This window comes from Pan troglodytes, chromosome 3 (assembly GCF_028858775.2).
Source record: "Pan troglodytes isolate AG18354 chromosome 3, NHGRI_mPanTro3-v2.0_pri, whole genome shotgun sequence".
NCBI lineage: Eukaryota > Metazoa > Chordata > Mammalia > Primates > Hominidae > Pan > Pan troglodytes.
In genome coordinates, this window is record NC_072401.2 from 50830740 (window position 1) to 50855717 (window position 24978).

Below are 24978 nucleotides of genomic sequence, written 5' to 3' on the forward strand. Positions count from 1 at the left end.
GGCCTTAGAAAATCAACTCGGCCAACACCTTGATCTCAGGCTTCTAGCATCCCAAACTGTGAGACTATATATTTCTGTCATTTAAGCCACACAGTCTGTGGTATTTTGTTATCACAGCCCTTACAAGCTAATGCAATACAGTTCTCTTTCTTGTTTAAAGATAAATAAGGAAATGAAGATAGAAAGGCCCAAAGTTAAGTCATCTCTAACTTGCTCAGACATCCAGCTTTTCATTGATTCCATATGGAAATCAATGTTCCCTTAATTGCTTGAACTTTGGCTGTGAATATTCTTCCATCATAACTTCTCTATTAAGAAGAGTGAAATGTCAGATAGTTAGTTGGAACAGGGCTTGCCAGAGCTGCATAAAGCAAGCATGAAAGCATATTCCTCAGGGAAACATCTGTTTTTATAAATGAGTTAACTCTGAAGAAGTAGACATGTAAGTAGGATAGGCTAATTAATTTCAAAGGGGATGTAAAGAAGAGAAATGTACAAATTACTAGTAGAAAAAATGATGAAAACTAGATTTTTGAGGATTATTATGTTATACCATTTGAGAGTCTTTCAATATACCTAAAAAATGAGGAAGATGCCTGTTTGAGATCCTCTTATTAAAGAGGAGAAAGCTTTTTTCTCACCATTCTATTCTTTTAAGTGTCCTTATAATACATAATCAAATGATAAGATCACATCTTCTTGCTTCTATGTTCATATGAAAAGCTTCCCCATCTCACTACTTCCTATCAAATGAGAGCAGGAAGTGAAAAAAGCTTTTGTGAACCAGGACATCCTGCAGGTGAACATGTGCCAGCATCCTACCCAGATGCACAGCTTAGGAAGAAGGCCCTGTTCATTGAGCCATATCGGCTTTTCTAGAGAAACTGAACAATCTTTCAAATGATTTGTGAAATTTTAGGCACATAAAACTTCTAGATCTCAGAAATGAACTGATGACTATACTGCCATGGCAGTCATGTTTTACTTTGTGAAATATGTGGAATATAATTTTCTAAAAGGCAGTATAGTATTAGGAGTCTTGTTTTCCAAGATTTTTGGATAAATATTTAAGATCTATGTAAAGTATTTTACCTTAGTTATTAATCACCACTTTATTTGCATACATGGTGGGGGAAGAGCCTCTGTTTGAAGATAAAGTCTATCTATGGCCTAACCTGGTCATATGTCAGAGGTGATTCAGAAAAGACATGGGTCAGTCCCGGCAGTATTCTCTACATGAAGAACCAAAGAACATCCTGAGAAAGAATTCAGCCCATGAAGACAGGCGACTGCTACTATGACAGAGACATGAGGTACCACTGCCAGTCTGGGGACAGCTTCTTAGTGCATCACGTGGGACATGGTGGGTAGAGAAAGAAATGTAGTCTCTTTATTCCTAGGATTATATTCATCTATGTCTGCTCCTTGCCACAGGAACCCTGGCCTCTCAGTATGACACCTTTTCACTGACAGAGTTCTTTTAATTTGCACCCAAACAGGTATAGCATACTCAAGATACTAGGGCAAGGGGCTCAAGAGGGGTTCTCAAATCACTCTTACAGTCTGCCTGAAACCAGCACCCCCACCGTCACTACCTAGATTCAAGTGTTTCATTGGGTTTAATACTCTCATATGCATAATTTCTAGGTAGTGTGACCATATAAAAATCCCAAAAAGGATATTTTTGAGGATGAAATGGAGCAGGAAAAGTAGTAAAAATTATATAATTTCTTTGAAATATGTATATTGGACTTACAATTTAATATCATTATCTCATTGGCTGTTCAATGAACTTTATTCATTGCTGAAAATATAAAAATATTCTTGCCAAAATATAGAACTAACATTTGTTATTAAAGCAAAATAAAAAATGTCTTTATATGAATTATTCGTACCTTAAAAAATAAATGGGATAATTATTTTTGGTTCACATACACATTCTTAATCATTTTCTTAGCCTGTACCTGTTTCTAACACTGTGTCACTGGCAATTTTCTGAAGAATATATTTTGCAATGTTGTGCTGTTTTACATTTTTTAATAAAATTGCTTGCAATTTTCTTCAAATTTGTATTTTGTGATGAATACAGTTTAAATTGCTGACACTCAGTTGACTCTGCTCTGTAGACCATAATTTTTTAACTGAGAAACTGCTATCTACAGATGCTGAGGTTCATGATAAGATCAGAGAAAATTTGGCTAAATAAAGGATCTTCTCAATTCTAATTTTATTGATATATGTAAATATCTTAGTCCAAATATGTTAACAACTGAAAGACAAAAGAGGTGCAAAAACAGAAAAACACATGATGGTCGAAGAGCTGTCGAGCTGTCACTAAGAAAAGTATGCCATAGAGCAGAGGAAAAATAACAAAATGAATCAACATGAGTTTTTAAAAATTAGTAAAACAATCATATATTAAAAACAAAAATGTGATATAAAGATGAAAGAGGTCAGAAAATGTGTGGAGATTTCTTTCTCAGGCCATCTAGGCTCATTAGAGACATTCTAATCATTTTGATCTTTAAGTGAAAGGGTCTGTGTTTTCATACTCTTACTTCTTTTGGTTCCGACGCCAATCTGCAAACTTATTCTCAGCAACTTTTAAACCTACCAAGGAGTCTGACAGAGTGGTAACGTCCATTACCCAAGTCAAAAGACTACCAATTACATTCTTCTCCCAAAACAAAAAGGGAAGCATTATTGACTTAATTCTAGAAGGTTGCCCAAATGTTTTATCTCAGACCAAAGCCTATCTGCTCCAAGGAGCCTTCCTGTCTGAACAGCTAGCTACTTTCAAATGGCACTGTGTTCCTTTCCCATCTCCCCTTAAATTAAGTCCCAGTTCACCAATTCTCCCACTATGTTATCTTGATCATCACTGTGATTAACAAAGGTCAGGAAGAGCGGGTGTAATGATGCGCACCTGTCGTCCCAGGCTTCCTTGGAGTTTGAGGCTGCAGTGATCATGATTATGCCACTGCACTCCAGCCTGAGCGACAGAGCAAGACCCCTACTCAAATTAATGTAAAATAAAATAATAAATGAACAAAGGCCAAGAAGATATTATCAAATTTGCATCTGAAAATAAAGAAAAGTGAGTGTCTTTGCAAAGATTTTCAGATGGTCCATGTTAGCAGTAAAAACTGACCTGTACATTTATCTCTTATGTTGTTTCTTTCCCAGTTAGGACTGCTTTTTTGCATGCTTTTTGAAAACATTTATGTTGGGAGGTTTATATATATATATATATATAAAAGGCCTCAAGAGAACAGGAATGAAAAGGGAAGGATGCACAAATTAAAAAGTCAAGATGGCAAATATATTACTTTGGGTGTATATTTTAAGCAGCTGTAACAACAACAACAACAAAACCCTAAAATTCAAAGTCTCAAACAAAATAGAATTTTATTTCTGTCTTATCTAACGATCCAGGGATGAGCATTTCCAGGCCAGCAGGGAAGCTCTTTCCCTATAGATATCTTGTTTCTCTTCCATTTCCTCCAGTGTTCTTCTCTGGATTGGTTGAGGTTGGATTACACATACTAGTCCATGTTCCATTTTGTAAGAAGGGAAAAAGAGATTAAGTGGCAAGCAAACAATTTCTTCTTTAAACCATTTTACTTGAAAGTTACACATATCACTTGTATTATGAAGTAGTTGATGCTATAGATATGAAATATATGTGAATATACACACAAATGTATATACAAATATAATGCAAATATACATATATAGAATAAAGATATATACATTATATACACATATACAGTCTCAGACAATGCAATGACACAAAAAAATGAGACTTTGTTATGAAGGATTTGGGTGTCTTTGTAGAAAACTATTTAAAATTTGTCAGATTAATATTAGTCAGCAACTGCACATCCATTTTCATTTTGTCCTACCATCATTTTGATTGTTTATAGATTTTTACACTTGCAACCTAAACTTAACAAGAATAAATCAGTGACATTTTCCTTGAATACTTATTGTATAGATGAATTAATAATACCTCTCACAGAAAAGAATACCAATACATTTGGGAAGACTGACATAAGGAAAGAGAAGATATGATTTAGATCTTCAGAAAAGAAGGAAAATTCACAAAGTTATTCAAAGCAGAAATCTGTAATATAATTTCAATTTCTATTCTATGGTATCAATCTACATTAAAAGTGCATATTTCAAAACAAAGTCCCTCTGATGCCCTTGTATCCCGTATACACATTTATACTCTCAAAATATTCCATATATCATTTCTTAAAATTATTTATGTATTTCTACTAATGCAGAGCCAAATAAACCAACTAAATAGAATAAGAGGAAATTCGTTTGGCCAGTCTTTTATTTTTCTCTAGTTCTGCTATGGAAGCATTTTAGCATCCATCATTTTTAAAAGAAATAGAAGATTCCTTAAAGTAAGGCTGACTGCCTTCCATTCCAGACAAAATAATGTTAAACCTCTTTTAGAATACAGTAAATTGTAAGATAAAATTAGCTATTGTTGTAAACGGTAACTTCTTTGCCCTGCAAAGTTAAATTAAATTCAAATATTTTTTGTGAGCTATTATAAAATGGATTTGGCTCCTCCACACTTGGTCCCTCGTATAGCTAGAGCCCTTGTGCTTGCTGGTCCCCATGCTGGAGCTCTTCTGCTTTTCCATGGGTGCCCAGCTTTTATCACCACCATGTACAGAAGTATTTTTAACTTATTGTATTTTCTTCTTAAAGACCTTGAACTGAGGAGCTAGAAGTGGATTCTATCATCAAGAAATGAGCCCGAAGTAAAATCACTTCCTCTGGTTAATCTGCATTACAATTTATTTAATGCTGATAAACAGGAATTGACATATTATTCATCAAAAAATTGTATCAAAGAAATATATTTAACAGCATGAGGTAAATGCTAAGTGTCTCTTGATTAGTAAAGATGATCAATATTTTAAAAACACAGAGGTAGGAAAGATCATTGTGCACAGGACTATTCAAGGAACTCTTCATAGTGGAGTGCAATAGAGATGGGCAGATTTCAACAAGGTAGAGAAGCAAGTGGAAAGAAAAATAAACTTGGAGGGGAGGATATTCTGATCAAATTCTTCAACCATCTGTCTTAAAACTTCTCCACAATAATATGAAATGTTTATTCAGTACTTACTCTGTGGCAGGCATTTTATAAAGATTATTCCATGTGAACTAAGAACACACTTTTGACTTGAGTGCCAAGATAATCTGCACTTTAGATACATGGATTCTGATGCATAGATCAGTTTGCTAATTCATTTAAGGTGACATAGCTAATGAATGGCAGAGACATGATGCAAACCTGTGTGTGACTCTGGAATTCACACGCTTAACCACTGTAATATAAGGACATTCTTACTGCAAAGTCATGGAGTGCATCCCTTTCATCTCACTTCTACTATCAGTGATTACCTTTCAGGCCCTTATCATTACCTGACACGAACTGCTATTACAACCTTCTTAAAATATGGCTTCTCTAATTTTAATATCCATCTCTCTAGCTTATCCTTTCTAATGTCCACCTCATGTTCTGCTCATTCTTTCCCTATTCAAAACCTTTTAGAGGATCCCAATGCATTAAAAAAACACACACACTTAAATAACCTCTTTTGATGTCCTCATATAACCCAATTTACTTTTCAACATTTTTGCCCTCCCTACCGCTCACTCTACTTCATATCAGATTAATTTATGTACTTGCTTGTCTTTCCCATTAGATTTCCAATTACTTAAGGATAGAAGAAATGCCTTCTCTTCCTGCCCTGTATAGTTCTTAGCAAAATTCCAAACATATGGTGGACATTTATCAAATGTTTGTTTCTTTGAATTTTGCTGAATCGGCATGTTGTAAGCATAATGAGTAGTTTATGTTGACTAAGGCAGGTAAGATATGAAGGGAAGAAGCAATAGAAGTGCAGGGTAGGGGGGCCATATTGTGGGGGCACATCAAAGATCAATGTCAGAAGTTGGGACTTTAACTTGAAATAGGCAACAAAATGTGCTTTGAGATGAAACATGTTAAAGTATATGGCAAGGTATAAAACCAAATTTCATTGTAATGTTCCCTCTGTTGCCATTCTTTCTTCCCACATACAAATGGCATGCATTTTGCCTAACACCTTAGGAAAATCATTGCCTACATCCAGTGAATGAAGCAGTTCTCAACGTCATTCCATGTCATTTTTACAAATTCTCAAGATAGTTCTACTTTTTCAGTGCCTGTGAATACTTGCCCCTATAAGCATGAATGTCTCTTTGGGAAGGTACAACAGATTGCCACTAGTATTATAACTGGGCATGTTAAAGCATGACATTTCCATCACCTGAAAGCGAATGGGGAAACCAAGCTGAACCAGGCCAGAGCTCATTGGCAGTGGTGGCTGGTTCAGACTTACTAGCACCTGTCACTCGCAGTCTCCATTGCTAACAAAATCATTCCTTAGATATTGTAGAGTCACATCAAGATGTTAGAGTTACCATCTCTTGAGGAAGCAGAATGTCCTGGTATCTGCAATATGAGAACAGATTCCTCCTGGCTACTCTCCAGGTTAAGGTCACAATCCTAATATTGACAAAGTTGCTTCCTTTGAGATTCTTTATCCATAAAATGAGGAAACAATGCTTAACAATGCTTATGGATAGAGAACAGCTCTATCCAACAGTTTTTATTTTGGGGTTTTTGTTTGTTTGGGGTGGAGAGGAGGAAATGTCAACTGATATATAATAAATATCAAAAAAATTTAAAGTATAAACCAAGATTTGATATAAAAAAACTTTTTAAATAATCAAATTCTGTAATTAGTCAGAGATATAAAGTCAAACCATAAGTACAACATTGGGGTCTTGATATTCTTATAAGCCTTTTTAGTCTCTTTCTGCTGGACAAATGATGGGTCTATGAGAAGATAGCCTGATAGCCTCTGTAAACTTCCAAAGTCTTTCATCTTGTTGTTATAAAACTTCTCCGTCTTTCAGAAATGTAATGAGGCAGGATTATATAGAGGAAAGGACTCAGGGTTGGGCATAAGCATCATGAAGACTAGGCACTGGTGTGTAGAAAGTCTCAACTTCTCTATGCCTCGGTTTTCTTATTGGTAAAATATAGCAAGTAAATAAAATCATTGCAGGAGTCTACCTGCTCTAAAGTTTAGTGATTCTGTGATAGCAAATTTTCTCAAAATCAGTCTCACAAGTAAGAAAAATGTTGAATGTATATTTGGTGACAGTCTGACAGTATATCCATGGATTTTCTGTGTGTTCCACTGTTAGTTCTTAATAAAGATAAGTAAGATTTAGTCCTTGCTCTCAAGATGTTTATAACCTAACAAGTAGAAAAAGACAAAGGCATTTAACATAAAGCAAAATGTAATCAACTATTACTTGAATCCAAAGAGAAATAAAATATAGTCAAGTAAAATCAGTGGAGAACATGTTATTAAAGTGTTAACATTTGATTTTGTTATGGGATCTTCGGGATGTCCATTTCCTGGCTGGAAACCTCTGTGGCCGATGACACCTTTGGCAGTTTTGCTTGGGCCCACTGGGCTCATTTTGCCCACTTGGCCAGTAGGCTGCACTCGGCTCATACCACTGGTCTGGGTCTCATGCTTGCCAAGGGCGTGTATCCATGTCTGCCAAGGGCGAGTCAGGCATGGAACAGTGAGGGGTGTGTGAGTGAGTGTGGGGTCTGGCCACTGTGCACAGTCAGACACACCAACTGCTGCAGTGGGGTGGGAACTCCAGGTGCTGGCACTGGGGCTGGCTCTCTGCAAGGCTACAGCCAGACCAGGCGCACCATAAGCAGCTTCCACAGCTGGCACTAAGGAATGTGGTGGCACCTGGAATCTTGGAGATGCCAGGAACCACAGGATCCCAAAGAGGGAGTCACAGCCCTGGCTTGGGGAGCTCCTAGGTCTGGGATCCCCAAAGGGCCACAACTCTTCTCTCCTTTTCTTCTCCCGCAACCTGGCAAGCAAGGGACATGTTTCAGGCCTGTTCGTGTTACTGCTCTTTTAGCCTCACCATTCAGTGGGTCCCGACTTCTTGTCATGTGACCAGGAAGAATGAGATATGCAGACAAGTGAAGGGTGAGCAAGACGAAGGGGAGCGTTATTGGGCAATAGAACAGCTCAGGGGAGACCTGCAGGGGGCAGCTCCTTTCTGCAGCCAGGGTGTCCAGATGAGTGTTCAGCTCCTAGCAGAGAGGATAGCACCTCTCTTCAGGCAGGTAGTCCCAACAAGTGTTCAGCTCCCAGCAGAAAATGTAGCTCCTCTCTGCAGCTGCTCTTCCCATCATCTGCTCTGCTCTGGCTGAGCCCTGGGCTTTTATCAGCCTCAGTGGGGAGGAAGTACATGCTGATTGGTCCATGAGCAGCCATTGGTGGGCCCAGAAAAGGCACCACAAATTCCCACTATGGTCTGCAGGACTGGCAGCCTGCCCCCCAGCCTTCAGGCCCTCCCTAGCCTGAAGGTGGGGCCTCAACAGGGACCCACCCCCTTCCACACAGAAGCCTGTCTGCCTCCTGCTGCTGTCCATGGCACCCAGGCTGCTTGCACCAAGGGGCACCTGCAGGCCAGCGCCGAGCTGCCCTCAGTCCCCCTTCAACTCCCCCCACCACGTGCTTATTGGCACCCAAAGTCTGGAGGGGGCTGAGGCATGAGGGGGCTGGCATGTCAGCACTACCCCGAGTGAGTGCATACCTGGATGGGCTGTGACAGCACCTGGGCTTGGCCCCAACCCTGCTCTGAGATTGGAGCAGGCACCAGGAATGGGGAGAGGCAAGTCAGTGGGAGCAGACACTGCCCAGCCTGAGGGGACAGGGGGGCTTTCCTGGGCTCCTGAGGGTGCAAAGTGCAGAGATGCCCAGGCCCTACGTTTGGGAGGGTGGAGCTCTCGCCCACTCCATGGAGTGTGTGGCAGCCCCAGCTGCACCTCCTCACAATCTGGGGCCGGAGCTCCAGGTCCTCGCTGAGGCCCTCTCTGTCCACTCCTCTGTGCCTGACCACACTGCTCCCCATCCAGTGGGTGGCTCAGCCTGGCTCCATCACAGTAGCCCCCAGGGCGGTGGGCTCCACGGAGGCTCTCGCTTGTCCCTAGTTCCTGCCAGCTCTGTGGAGTGCAGCACCACTCCGGGGCCAGTTCTGCCTCCTCCCCACACCCTCCCCACAGCGGTGGCAGGCGACAGCGGCAACTGCATGGCCAGGGTGCAGAGCAGCAGAGGCTCTGGACCTGGGAGCAGGTCCTGCCTGGCCTCAGGAGGGTGGGAGCAGTGCAGTCTGCTGCTCAGGGACAGAAGGCACAGGGGACCCACTGCTGCCATTGATGATGCTCCCACAGCCGCTCCTGCTGCCACTGCCTGTGCCTCCCTGATGACAGCAGCTGCTCTGGATGGTCTGCCGCTGCCATTAATTTAAGCGTTGAAGAATCAATAGCCTTAATCATAAATGGGGATTAGATGGGAGTGAGAATTCAGGAGCACATAACAACAAAGGAAAAACATTCAGTGGTCTATGGGTGGGGATAAATGTTAAATCATAGGGCATTCTATGACAACACTGAGTAGTAGAATTTGGCATACTGGCTTCTGGGAGACAAGAACTAAGATAGGCTAGGACAAAGAAAAGAGAGCCTTCAATGCCAGACACAAGAGTTCAGAGGTAATGGGGTCCATGGTCAATTTTTGAGCAAGGGAATTAAATGAGAAGGTCAAAACTGTACTTGAAACTGAGTATCAATTGAAGATTGAATGCTGAAATTAATGAGGAGCTCTTTCCCAGATAAGGAAGGCCAAGGTGTGAATCTGGCTGCAGAGGTAAGAAAAGAAATAAAGGGAGGTACATTCTAAAGCTTAATAAGCGCTCTGTTTTATAAATGTTCTGTAAGTGCCTAATAAGTTCTAGGCACTGGGTAAGGTGTAGGAATACAAAGATGAACAAAATGTTGTCCTCTGTCAAGAATGGCTTATTGGTTAAAAGGATGACTTCCAGAAGTTGAAGCTTGGCTTCATAGTTTTAAGCTGTGTAACTCTGGACAAGTTGCTTACCTTCTTTGTGCCTTAATTTCCTCATGTGTAAAAAGGGGATAATTAGTAACATTCCTCAAACTGTTATGATGAAGATTAACTAGGTCAATGTAAGGCAAAAGATTTTCTGTCATATAATACAGGATTCAGTATATATTTGCTACTTCTACTTCCACTTCCACACAGAATTACACAGAATGAAGTAATTTCAGAAGGAAGAATTTGGTTTAGTGAAAGTAAGACATTTCAAATAGCAAAATAAAAGAAAAAGGATATCTTTTAAAAGTGGTAAGAATCCATTTATTAATATTAGCTTAGCTCAAGAATGAATATAAACAACTAGACAGGCTTCACCTAATCTAATACTTTAAAGACATGTTACTTCTCAGAGGAATAGAACTCTCAGAACAGAAGAACAAATTGTATATTTTATATTAAATAAATAAGAAGTTCATGGTTATAATAACTCAATCTGTTCTGCATTACTTTATCAATGATGGAGATAGAAAATACTATGAGAAGCATGATACTTTATCCTTGACTAGTTTTTCTAAGCTGTCTTTTTAAATTGAACAGCAAAGAGTTTTTGCAATTGAAGATTGTTTATACTACCCATTTAATGTCTAGCATTTTGAACATTTTCTCTCCTGCTTTTTTAAAGTAATACAATTTCCCAGTGTTTAGCACAGGGGATATTATGGTTTGGGGGGATAAACCAACTCCTGAGAGTTTATCTACAGGTCCTTCCTTATGTGTCTAAAAGTAAACTCTGGAGTACTATTGTGAGTAGCATTATCAAAGTTGCTTTTGTGTGTCAGCATTTATTTTAGTTTTGTTGTCAAAGATCATGCAGTTTTTTTGTTTCTATTTATCAACCTAAATATCCCTTAGTCAACAATCTTTTCTGAAAGCCTGTAATCCTGAAACAGATTTCCTGAGCAAGATGGAGTTAAATAAAACACTCATTTTCTAGGACTTGGAACATTTGTCCTAATTTCACACCTTATGCTGCAGCTCAGTTAGTGCTTGAAAGGCAAAGCATGCAGCCAAAAAGCAAGTTCCAACATCACCTCTTCTATTGCATTGCACCTTTTGACTCCCTAAGACAGAATAAGATGCACTAACATGCCTCTTTGCTTTATAGTGAAGCAGTATTTGGATTATGTCAAAATCAGAGACCTGAAGAAAGATGCTTAATTTACATGCAAACCCTGTTTCAAACCTTGTCTACTATATTCTTTCTGAGACTCTTTATTGTTTCAAAAATAATTCTCAAAGTAGCTTCAGTAATGGAAAGCAATTTATTCACACAGCAAATATTTATTAAACACCTACTATATCCATATCACTGAAATCACTATAGTATGGGATGAGGGAATGGGGATGAACTATAGGCGTAAATTATACAAAAATAGGCAATAAGAAGGTTTTTCCTTCAAGAGTTCAGAATCTAGTTGAAAATATAAATAAGAGTATACAAATTGTATATTATTAGAAAACTATGGATCATTTTTCATTTTTAGCATCATGTCTACTTTCAGATACATAGAAATGCTTATAGATATTTAAATTTAAAATCCTCTTTCCTCGAGGATACAGAGTAATGTTTAATTTATTTATAATAAACTGGATAAAAGAACCTTAGAGAGTGATTTGAACAAAGCCACCAGATAGAAATATAAGACAGGAATCTTTCCTAGCAAATATTAGAAATATCAAAGATTAAATGAAACTGATTTTAATAAACAATGATTTGTTTCTAATTTGCATTTAGACATGTTCATAAACATTGCCTTTTATGATTGCCAAAAGTTGATTCGGATGTGCATTGTCTCTGTTCTTATTTAGCAATGTGTATATAAACTTCAATTTCTTTCCCAATCACTGATGTAGGAAAATCAGTATGTGCCCTCCACAAACATTGGTTAATTGTTTGAATCTAGTTTTCGCAGCTAGATTCTTCTTTACCCTGTATTTCTGTTCCTTGATTGTAGGGTAAGTTCAAAGGGAGACGATGTGGTAATGAGTCCAAAGGGCTTATGAGTCATAGGCTAAAACCTTAGCAACTTGGCAGATGAGCTGTGCTTAAAATTTAGAAATGGGCTCAGCATTGATGTACTATGGAACCCATATCTGGAATTTCTACTTTGTCTTAGTCCATTTTGTCCTATTACAACAGAATGCCACAGACTGAGTGATTTACACTTAATGGAGGCCAGGAAGTTCAATATCAAGGTGGTGGCATCTAGCAAGGGTCTTCATGCTGCATCATCCCATGAAGGTGAGAAGGTAAGAGAGGGTTTGAGAGCAATGGGGACAAAGGGTCCAACTCATCATTTTATCAGGACACCACTCCTGAGATAACTAATCCATTCCTGAGATAATAGCATTAATCCATGCAGGAGGGCAGAGATGTCTTGATCTAATCCTCTCTTAAAGATCCCACCTCTTAACACTGTTGCACTGGGAATTTAGTTTTCAACACATGAATTTTGGGGGACACATTTAAACCATACCATACTTTTAAAAAGGAAGTTTGTGGAGGAGAGAAAAATGGACCAGTTGGTCATTCGATTTCTCACTTGTTCATTACCATATTCTCATTAGATTGAGTTTAATTCATTTTATATATTTTCTGGGTTGACCATGTAAACATAACTAGCATAGTGGTTAAGAACATGGACTTGAACCAAATTTGCCAAGTTTGAACCATGCTTCTGCCATATAAGCTTGAATAATTTCTTCACTTCTGTCTTCATTTTCCTTATCTGTATAATTAAAATAATGGGATCAACTCCCAAATGCTTTGGGAAAATTAATTGACTTGATATAGGTAAAGTTTTTAGAGCAGTGTCTGTCCATTTTAAGCATCTCTAAGATTTTGCCATTACTATATTGTTATTCTTTAGAATATTATTGAGATTCTCTACTGTAACTTTTTGCTTCACATACAATTTTAGAAGAGTCAAGAAAAGTTGGCAGCACCGAATGAGGGAAGATCAGAGTCTTTCCCTTTGTTTTTAAACACTAAGGTAACCATTTTTAAAAATATCTAATTTCTATGACATGACCAGTCACCAAAGTTTTTCCTTCCTGTGGTTTAAATGAGGTCTACTTTAGTAATCACGATTTAGCAAGAAGTCAACAGAGGGCATGCAAAACACAGTGTTAAAAAAAACTTTCACTCTTATTTATACAACAGTTTATATTGAGTGTTAATATTTAAATTCTTTAAAAAACTATACTTTTTTTCTTTATTTCATCAATATAGACAACAAATATAATTTCTTTTGTCTATTTAAAAAGAAGAAAAACAGTAGATAAGCAGAGAAATCTAACACTCCTCTGAAATCTAGACATAGCATCTTTTTAATCAAAAACAACAGGTTAATCCTGGCTTTGGAGTCAGAGAAATCATATTAAAATGCATACAGTGTGATTCATTCAAAACCTGAATATAGCAACATATAATCCTATAAAGCCACAGAGATTTTTACATCAAAGCAAAAAAGGTAAATCAAACCTGAAATGAATGGATTAACAGAAATGGGAGCGTTACTGTAATATTCCTTTGTACTGAGTAACAGAGAAGCAGATTTTGTCAAATCTTGCTTTCTAATTCCCATCTGGAAAAGCCTTGCTCTGGAAATGAACAGGTTTGAAGGAATGCCTTTGACATCTGTAAAGTTAAAAAGCATCAATAATTGGAATGGGCTTAATCCCTCATTCAACAGCAGGTACTTTATACGCAATCATAAGAAGTGATGAAAGTCAGGCACAGATGTACAAATTGTTAGATTTAATCAGATTGGTCCTCTACCCCTGGTTTACTCTATTCTGTTTTAGCTTCTGCTTAACCTGAGTTAATGGAAGGAGATGGTCATATATGTAAGGAACAAATCCAGGTCAAAAATCAGTTTGGAGATGTCGGGTGACAACTGAGTTTAACCCATGAACCACCAGATATAGAAAGTTTTCATTAATAGTTCTTTGAATAGTATGAATCATCATTCATACTAGTCTATATTAAACTGATTCTGTGAAAAGGGCCTAGTGTTTGCTCCTCTGAGATTCTGCAATAAGAAGAGGCTGTGTGTCAAAGAGAAACAATAGTGGGTGGTAGGGGAAAAATAAACAGAGGAAGTAGACCTGACACTTAGGGGTTGACAACACCAACTGTTTCTGATGTCTAAAATATTTATTGGAGCGGCACACACATTTAGATGCTCTGAAATTTATTCTGTTTTCACAGTTCCAGCTGTTAAGTAGCCATCTCTCTCTCCAAATAGTGGTATAGAGATGGAGAAAAGAAGATGAAATTTGTAATTGCACAATCAAATTACAGTATGGATTTAACTAGAAATTGATTCAAAAATTTATGCTTATCTACCCACATCTCAAATTTTGGGGAAGCATTTTAATTTCAATTATTTACTATTACTATGTCCTATTGGAAGTCTAAAGACAAACTTGAAAATACTATATAACACGTTTCATCAGAACCTCTAAGCATATTATTGCCTACTAGATTTTTTTTTATTTTACATTTATTTATTTGTTTGTTTCTTTTTTGAGACGGAGTTTCACTTTTGCTGCCCAGGAGTGCATTGGGGTGATCTTGGCTCACCGCAACCTCTGCCTTCCCGGTTCAAGCGATTCTCCTGCCTCAGCCACCCGAGTAGCTGGGATTACAGGCATGCACCACCACACCCAGCTGATTTTGTATTTTTAGTAGAGACAGGGTTTCTCTATGTTGGTCAGGCTGGTCTCGAACACCTAACCTCAGGTGATCCACCCGCCTCGGCCTCCCAAAGTGTTGAGATTACAGGCATTAGCCACCAGGCCCGGCCCAATTCTTTTTTATTTTTAATTTTGAGACAGGGTCTCACTCTTTTGCTCACGCTGGAGTAGACAGGCACCATCATAGTTCACTTCAGCCTCGATCTCTTGGGCTGAAGTGATCCTCCTGCCTCAGACCCCCTAGTAGCTGGGACTACAGTTACACACCACCATGCCCAGCTGATTTTTTTGTTTTTTGTAGAGACAGGATCTCAATATGTTGCCCAGGCTGGTCCCCAACTCCTGGTCTTAAGCAATCCTCTGGTCTCAGCCTCCCAAAGTCCTGGGATTATAGGCGTAAACCACCGCACCTGGCCCAGATTCTTTATATGGTGCTGTACACGCTCTTTTAAAATAAACCAAAAACTTGGATAATAAATTATATAAGAACTAATACTACTAGAAATGGTACTATTTTATTTTGTTTCCCCATTTGTAGTAAAACTGTTTTTTTCAAACTCAGTAATATATATATGTGAATGTGCTTTTAATTTCTAACATACCATATTGTACATACATATTAGTTGTCAGTATTCTTGTACTTCCACAATGATAGAAATATCTTAAAATTAAGGAATTTAATAGTCAAATAGAGATTTACATTCAGAGAAAAGAAAAATACCCTTTTCAGTTTTGTCTCATTTTCATGGAAATAATTTTTGTTCTTACTCCCCCATCTTTATTAAATCTTAATTTCAGTATAAAAAATCTGCAAACTCCATATGCAGCAAGTTCTCTCCCTCTTCTGACCTCAGTCATACACAAAACTTTAAAACAGAATTATTTCTTACCATATGGGATCTGAGACTAAGATCAAACCCAACCTAGACAAATGCCATGCAGCAAGTTGACAACTGTTCCTGGAGTCCTGGGCAATGCCTGGGAGAGTGCCTGCCAGGGCCTACTGTTTTCAAACGAGTTTCATTTCTCTAACAATTTAAATCTGCCAAGAAGAAACCGAGACAATCAAGCTTCGTGCCAAAAAGCCCCAAGCTTAAGCGAGAGATGTATCCTCTCTTTAGCCTGCTGATGAGAGAGAGAGCAGAGGGAGAGGAAAGGATAAAGATTTATAATGAGTAGGACAGAGGCTCATATGCTTTTGGAATGCCACAACAGGACAATTTCTGGCCCTAATGATGTTACTTTGTTGAGCTTCATATCTGGGATAGAGCACACCATTTTCCTTTTTCTGTTCTGAGTTCCATTACATTTGGGATTGAATATTATCTATGCCATATCTTCCTCCCATCTCCCCATCCTAACCCTCCCACAACTGTGTCAACCAGAGAAACATCCCACTAGAGAGGCTCCTGGTTCAATTTTGGACATAAAATCTTGGGACCAACGAAACCTTCCTGGAGAGACCCAGCATTCTCTGCTGTCAGTTTCCTGGCCCTTTGCTTCTTTATATCACCTCAAATTCACCTTCAAAAAGGAAGTAAACAAGAAAGTCAGAATATCTATCATATGGACTATAATTTGTGAGAAAAGGAGAGCAAAAGAGAGGGCCTGGTGGTCGCTTTCTACCCCAAAGAGCCATATGCACTGAGAACGGCTGAGAACCTCCTCTGCCAACCCAGCAGCAGCCTTCCTAACACCTTGTGTTTGAGAAATGAGAGACCTACTGTTTATTATCACAGGTCCAGGTGGTAAAAATCCAAAGTTTATCCAAGCAGATATCTTCAATCGTAATACCAAATGACAATAAATTGAGGTAAAATGTTGCTGTTGCAAATCTACAAATGAGCTATACTGTGTACTATTTTGAGGTAAAACATTTTCAGAACTACAAATTTATGATCCTTCTAGTAGCTGAAATATAATCTTTTGAATCATACTGTTCTGAATTCAAATCCCAGCTTCCCACCAACTAGCTGTGTGACTGAGCAATTTATTTATAAATTGTCTGAGTTCTGGCTTTTTCTTCACAAGGAACATCAAAAACATATTCCACAGGGTAATTTTGTGAGGATAAAAAACCGAGATAATTGATGTAAAGCACATAGAACTATTGCAAAGTTATCACTGCTGCATGGTAAGCACTTAGTAAATAATGGCTATTCGTAGTTTTCAATTTGGGATAAATGTATGATGTTAAATGAATTTGCTAACTTTGGCCTTAAGACAATCACTGCAAATATTTTGCTTTTGAAATTGTTTTGAGATTTTTCTCTCAATTGCCTTCCATTTATCCTGAAAAATCCATTACTTATGACATGATATCAGAGTCATGTAGAAGGCAGATTAGAAAGAAGGGCTTTATAATCACAACTGAGAGGGAATTTGAAATCCACATTGTGTTGGGAATAAACTGAGACACCTTTCTGGAGGACAACTTGGCAATGTCTGTCAAAGCCATCAGAATTTCATTTCTAGGGATGTGCCAAAGGGCATTATGAAGATATAGCTCTAGTGATATTCACTGCAATTTTTAAAAAATTAAAAACCATTTGTATGTCCCTTGACAGAAGATTGTTTAAATATATTATGATACATCATACCAGTGGAATGTTATGTAGCCATCAAAAATATTGTAGAAAAATATTGAATGACATAAAGAATAATCATTTAATAAGTGAAAAAGTATACTGAAGACAATATTACAGTATCCTGTTTTTCACAGAGGAAAAGTCTTCAGAGGATATACACCAAAATATTAACATCTTATATCAGCATGGTAGGATTATGAATGACTTTATTTTAAGGTTTCTGTTCTTGATTTTCTGAAATTTAAATGATTTTTTGAACAAACATGTATTGTTTAGTAATTTTTAAATAATATAAATTTACTTGAGTTTTAAATTTTGCTATTTCATTGAAAATTCAGAAATGTAAATAATGATATCTATAAAGCCAAGCATAAATCCACACACAAATTTATCCACACGTATTTATTCATATTTTCTCTAAAATGCCAGTATATTGGTACATACTATGTTTGCATACACAAGCATACTAACAGATGAAAAATTCCTACCAAGTTCTCATAGAAAATCTGTGTATTTCTTCAAATATTCATTTAAATCCCAATTTAAAGCTGTATTTAAGAAATAGTTGCAGCATATCTTTTAATGCCTCTTCCTTGTAAAGTCTTCAAATGCTGCTGACCTTGCATAATAATTTTTTTCTTACAACATATTAATTATTGTTCTGGCACCTCTGGCCTACTCATGAAATCAATGAAGTGTGAAATGCGTCTGTGCAGAGTAATATTTCATATTTGGTACTTTATGTATTAATTACTTTTCTGTTTCTGCTAATACAGTCTGGGGGAAAAAAACACCCCATTCTGTAATGAGGTGTCAGTGGGGAAAGAAGGAAAACAGCAAACAATTCTGATTTGCTGACCTATCAAAAGCTACTAAGAGAAGAAAGAGAATCTTCTGCACCAGTTCCCTCTGCTGAGAGTGTCTCCTTCTGTAAGCCTGCTACTTAGCAAGTGAGGGGCCTTCTCATAGTGGAGCCTGGCTTTCTTGTGTTTAAAATAACAGATGTGAGATTATGAGAAGCAAGTCACTCAAGTCACACCTCATTGTTTTGAGCCTGACATATAAAATAAAATCCAAAATCCAAAGTTCAACTCAATGTCAACCAAAGATGGAATACAGAGTGCAATTAAAATATATAACAATTTACCAAATTATAATCTGCAAAGAGAAAAAAATGTGGGAAAATGCTAGTCTGTTAAGATCCTATTTAGTTGTCACTTCAGCTGTCCAACAGTTAAAATATAAATCAGTTTGACAATCTGAAAGCAGCAGTTTTAATCCTGAATTCCAGGGGTGCTCTCTCTCTCTCTCTCTCCCTCTTTCTCTCACTCACACACAGACACACACACATGCCAGTCATTCAGCCTGAACAGAAAAATTCAGGTGTGATATTTCTTGATTCAAGAGCTGTGTTAAGCAGTTATAAAGCTGATGTAATTTACAGCAAATAATAAAGCTAACCTAAGAGACCTCAGCCTCAATTTGCTAAAACTTATTACACCTCATTGGCCACTGAATATCCAAAAGAAGAAAAAAGAAAAAAAAAACTTACCTGAATAAGAGACTTGACAAGTATTAGCCTAGTGAGAAATGATTGGCTTAAAATTGCTCTGGCTACCCCGAAAGGTTCAGATGAACACTATTTATGATGTTATGATTTCCTATTTCCTGAGTTATGTCAAAGCCAAAGGAGCTACTGGAACTATACTAATGAGTCCATAGATGTTTTCAGATGTCTGTTTGACTCCTGAGTCTAATTAAATGTCCTAATATGACATATGTGGTTCTCCACTGAATATCCCAGCTGTGGAATTAATACATTACAAAAATACACACACACAATTATCTCAAACTACAGTGAGTTTGAGGTTATAAATATAGCAATTATATTGAATTCACTAACATAGCACTTTGTAAAGTGCTATAAACATGCTAAATAAATGACCAAGAATGTGTGACTATTAATAACTAGCCTCTTGTTAATGACACCTCACAGCCTTGTGAAGGAGAGTGCGCTACTTTGGTTTTTTACCATACCATCTTTAATCCATATTTTTCATGAGAATTTTTTTGTAGCAACATGTATTCCCATGTGCCAAAATGTTTTGGGGGTGATGGGGGTAAAGAACTCATGGGCAAAATGTTATGATGTCAAAGAAAAGTAACAAATGGCTGGTTTACCCTAAATTACCAACCCAGTCCAAAATAATTCTAACAGTCTCAGAAGTTATTCTGTAATGGTAAATTTGGTGAGGTGAAATATTTGCCCACAACTTTCAAAAATTTCCATTATGTATTAGCAGATACGTAATACATATTCTTTATAGTACAAATCCCTTATTGACAGTGATTATTATACTCGAAAAGAAATAAAAATGTAAAAAGTTATTTGAGCGAGTCACAGCATTTTTACATGTGTTTCAATCAACTGTAATCTCATGTGACTAGAGATTCTCAGATCTGATAACTTTCTGAAATATGATTCAGATATTAAAAATTACATTCATGACTAAAGAAGTAGGAGACATTCAAATATATTAAACACAAATCTATAACACACATATACTTTGAAACATCTATAAACACTTTCTTAAAGAAACATGTAGAATACACAAGGCAAACATCCCTTCACCTTATTTGCCCACCTCATCCTCATTGCTCAAGCGTTTATTATTAAGAGGTTGGTGTATATTTGCTTTCTATTTTAGACTGCTTACTGTGTCACAATTTGTATACTGGTACAGTTTATTCATTTATTAAGAAATCAAGTGTGTATATTAGGATGATTTTAAGTAAATTTAAAAGTAATCATTTCAGCCATTGTGGGTTTGTAGAATTCTCTTAAATTTAGTTGATCTGAGGATTATTAAAGAAAATGAGCAACATATGTTCTGCTTAGAATACAGACAGTAAAATTTCAGAGTAAAATCAGAAGACTGTTGAATAGAAAGAGGACAAAGGTTAATGTTGGGAAGCAGAAATCACTTCTCATAAATCACTGGCTTATAAAAATAAAGTGCTTATCCTTTCCTTTTGTTCAAGGTGTAATTGCCCATCCTTGATACTACCTATGGCAGTTATATAATACACTGTTGGGAGAAAAAAATGGAATATTTGAATGCCTAAGGATGCATGCAGTATCATTCTACCAAAGCTTCCAACATTGAAGTGTTTGTATTATTAACAGCCTCTAAAATTTACTATAGTGACTAATTTGCTATAGTCATGAGACAGAAATCATGTAGCATGATTTACACTACTACAGAATCTTTACTAACTTGGGCACCATAAATTTGATCATTTAATAATTTAGTACTAAATCTCTTCTTTTAATGAAAGGAGAGTGATCATGATTATTATTAATGCTATTTTTAGTTAGTTTTAAATTATGCCATTATGATAAAACATTCTACTTCATTTAATATTTCAACTCAAAATTAATTTCCAAAGTCTTTAACTCTAGTCAGTCTGCATAATTACAAGGTATTGTAATACTCTTGCAATTGAATTTCAGAAGTGCATTTAACAATAGGGAAAGTTAAGTGAGTATCTTATTTAGGTATTGCAGCTTAGAGTTGCTCTTGGTTTTTCAGACTTCCAACAGACAGCATTCTAAATCAGAAATTAATTTTTTAATTTTTGAAGAAGAGATAAACAATAGGCAAAGCCATTTATATCTGTTTCTGATAAAAACACTGCATAGTTTTAAAGTGCTGTGATGAATAGTCTGTGTGTTCTTTCAGATCAGTCCTTTTGAAAAATAAACAACAGTTAACATGTCACTTCAAAATGCTCTCATGTGCCACCTTCATCCAATTTATGGCATCTGATAAATAAAAAAGTGAATTTCAACATTTTGTTGAAAGCAGTAGTTGTTTCACATGCTGACAGGTGTTAGCGTAAAAGCAACTTGCAACTTAAGACCACCATCTACTGGTTCTGTCCAATGCTGCAAAAGCTACAGTGTAATATCTGATTGATTTTAAATGCACCCCACTAAAGAATCTACCAACACTCTTTCAAAAAATTTGCTAAATTAGTCACCTACCTCCTAACCAATACTTTAATATTGAGTATGCACATTCTTAAAGACCTCAATCATTCTTTAAGACATCAATCATTCTTCAAGAAACAACAATAACTAGAATCTGTTATGCTAGAGGCTGTTACCTATGATGACTAATGGTAGATTTTTAAAAAATAATCAACCTGATACTCTTGAATCAAACTTGATTGATAGACATGGATATCAAAATTTATGCTCTACCTCAGAGGAAGATACCCTATGACAGTTAAGATTCGATTTAAGAACTAAATAGAAAAGCATTTTGTTGATGAGACTCCTTTATACTGATTCATATTGCCTTCCATTACTCCAGAGCCATGGTTAAGCATTGACTTTGGTGGGACACTATAGCCCTGAAAGGGACATGGGATTGTTACTTAGGGTCACAACCTCTGTAGAGCCTTTCAAATTAATATGATTAGTAATTTACAGAGTTGGATAAAAGTTGAGCTAAATTTCTCAAGAGTTTGCTGCCTTAGGGCTGTTGCCTCCCAAATGGACTTTCGTTTTTGGGTTTAGAGACAAAGCATTGCATTTATAAAGTTTTGTTTCTTTCGTGTACTGCCCCATCTACCCTGAAAAGATGTAATTTCTTGTTTTCCAAGTTCCTCAATCACTTCATTCATTCATTCATTCAACAAATATTTGTTAAAAGCCCTAAGCTCTGTGGCAGGTAATAGGGATGGATAGGTAAGGAAAAAATATAATTCCAATTAACATAACAGGATTAAATATATTTATTTATTTATATGTTCTGTGGTTCCACAAAGAATTAAAGCATACCACTATAACCAATTTTCTAGTACAGATATTTTTAAAAACTTTTGGAATTTTGCAAAATTATATCTCTCCTTCCCCAACTTCTACCACTTGAATGATATGCATAGATTTTGAGACCACATTTTATCACAGACAGATACGGTGACTATACAGCTCTTCTAAGCCCTCTGCTTCTCTATATGTTTGAAGTTAGCTCATACCCTTAGAGATTTTGTGTTGGTGTGCGTAATTTGTTCCATTATTTTCTTCGTTACCCAGACTTGAAATTCTGCCTTTGCTTTCCTGATTAAAATAGAAGCAATCAAACAGAAATTCCCTCATCTTACCAACACAAAATATACCAATCTACCTGCATTACTACCTGTAATCTCTGCCTTTCTTGCTGTTAGAATAGAAGATGTGGTCCTCTTATCAAAGCCCAGGTCTCCCCTGTACACTCCACCACTTTCCAGCCTTCTAAAAAAAAGTTACCTTCCATAATTATGACATTATTAACTTTTCTTCCTCCATTTGATCATTTTCATTAGCATTAAAAAAACCTTTAGGTTTGTTCATTAAAAAAAAAAACTTCTTGACATTTTACTCACTACTATCCCTTTATACTACACCCTTCACAGTGAAAATTCTTGACAAGGTTGTCTATAGTCTCTTCTCTATTGCATTACCTTCTATTTTCTCCTCAACTAATTCCTGCAGGCTTTCTGCCTCACCTTCCACTGAGATTGCACATTGAGATCACCAATGATTTGCATGTTTCCACATCCAACAGTAACACTTTTGCTCTTATATTTAGAGACTTCTCAGCAGCGTTGGCCATGGTGAACCCTTCTGTCCTCAAAAGCCTCTCTGAGTTTGGCTCTCAGATACTTCACTCTACTTCCTCCATCCTTACTGGCCATTCCTCTGCTGGCTCCTTATTCTCTGCTACATTTGAAATACCGGAAAGCCTCAGAGTTTGTAGCTGGGGATCCTTTTCTTCTTTAGTCTACACTCTCTTACTAGGCAATTTCATCCAGTTCCATGGAGTTAAAGAATTCCGTATTTCCAGTGATCTGAAATTTCTTTCTCTAGCCTTGAACCTCACCTGAAATAGGCTTTTAGATCCAATTGACCTCTTGACATTTCCACTGGAATTTCTAATATGCAACTCATTAACATGCCTCAAACAAAACTTCTGAGATTTGCAAAACTTATCTTCCTCCTTGTTTTTTTAAACAATCATCAATACACCACAATCTATCTGTTTGCTCTAGGAAATTTTTCAATATATCACAATCTATCTAGTTGATCTAGGAAACATTTAGAAAACCTTTCCTTCCCTCTCTTTGCTGTCTAACCCATCAGCCAGTCTTGTCAATTCCACCTCTGAAATATTTCCATGAACTCCATCTCAATAGCTACAAACTGGACTTCTTCTATTGTCTCCTAATATATTGCTTGGCTTCTACTCCTATCATGCTATAATTCCTTTTTCACAGGTTGGCCAGAGTGACTTTTTTAAAAAACAGAATTTATATTATGTAACTGTTCTATTTAAACCTTCCAAATTAAAACTCCTAAGCCTGTCATCCAGCACCTTGTATAATGTGGGCTATGTTTACTTCTCTGCTTTCACCTCTTTATACTCTTTTCCCACTACATCCCAGACACATTTGCCTTACTTGTGTTCTTCAAGCATGCCAAGCATGCCATTCGTTCTTTTCTTGGGGCTTTGTGTTTGCTGGTCCCCCTGCCAGGACACTTTGTCCCTAGATCTTTAGAAGGTTGGTTAATTCCCATCATTCAGGTCATTGAAAGAAGTTTTGTTTCTTTCATGACAGTCCCACCCATCCTGGAAAAATGTAATTTCTTGCTTTTCAAGTTCCTCAAATCACTTCATTCACTCATTCAGCAAATATTTTTTAAAGGGTCTAGAGCTTGTCCAACCCGCCTTATTTTGTTGTTGTTGTTCTATTTTGTTTTGTTTTAGGCTTTTAGAAGCCTGCAGCCATGGTGTTTAGTTTCTGTCTCTCTGAGGAAGGAGCTTTACTGGCCTAATCAGAAACAGAAACTAAGAATCCATGACTGTATTCTCTCCCTTGGACAGCCTGATAGGCTCTGTGGCAGATAATAGGGATGTAATTCGTCATTGTGTACATGCTAATTCCTTAGAGAGGTCTTCCTTGAGTACTGTCTATGTAATCAGATCCTAATCAGTCTCTATTGCCTTCTTTTATTTTCATCATAGCACTTATTGTTACCTGATATTTTTTATTTATTTATTAATCACTTATCTTGTAGTAGAATATGGACTCGACAACAAAGAACTTGTCTGCTTTGTGCACTGTGGTATCACTAGTAGATATAACAGTGCATGATATTTGGTGGGTACTCAATAAATGTTGATAAAATTAATGGATAAATTACTAGCTAAGTAATTAATGGGCCTTGATTTTATCCAATATCAGCCCACATCCAGTGATGCCAAGTCCTGACAACTCTTACTTTATGATATGTATTTATTATCTATGCCACATCATTTCTACAGTTGGATTCTTTACTGTCTCCTTGAGAATGTTTTTTTTTTTTTTTTCTCCATCTGCATAGCCATACTATGGAGGGAGGCAGTAGAGTGTAATAGTTAAATGCTTTTCAGACTGCCCATGTTTGCCATTTGCTGTTTGACTGGTAAATTGTTTGGCAAGTCTGTGCCTCTGCTTCCTCATCTGTAAACTGGGGATAGGATAATGATGGTACCCAGCTGTAGACAGTTGTGAGGAAT

General features: G+C 37.0%; 1 protein-coding gene and 1 long non-coding RNA gene across 3 annotated transcripts in view; one reads left to right on the plus strand and one right to left on the minus strand.

Moving 5' to 3' along the window:
* The window catches only part of LOC107974268 (uncharacterized), a 353723-nt gene that overhangs the window by 19666 nt on the left and 309079 nt on the right, over positions 1-24978 (minus strand). The gene's annotated exons all lie outside the window — the stretch shown is intronic.
* The window catches only part of NAA11 (N-alpha-acetyltransferase 11, NatA catalytic subunit), a 264061-nt gene that overhangs the window by 19581 nt on the left and 219502 nt on the right, over positions 1-24978 (plus strand). The window lies entirely within an intron of this gene.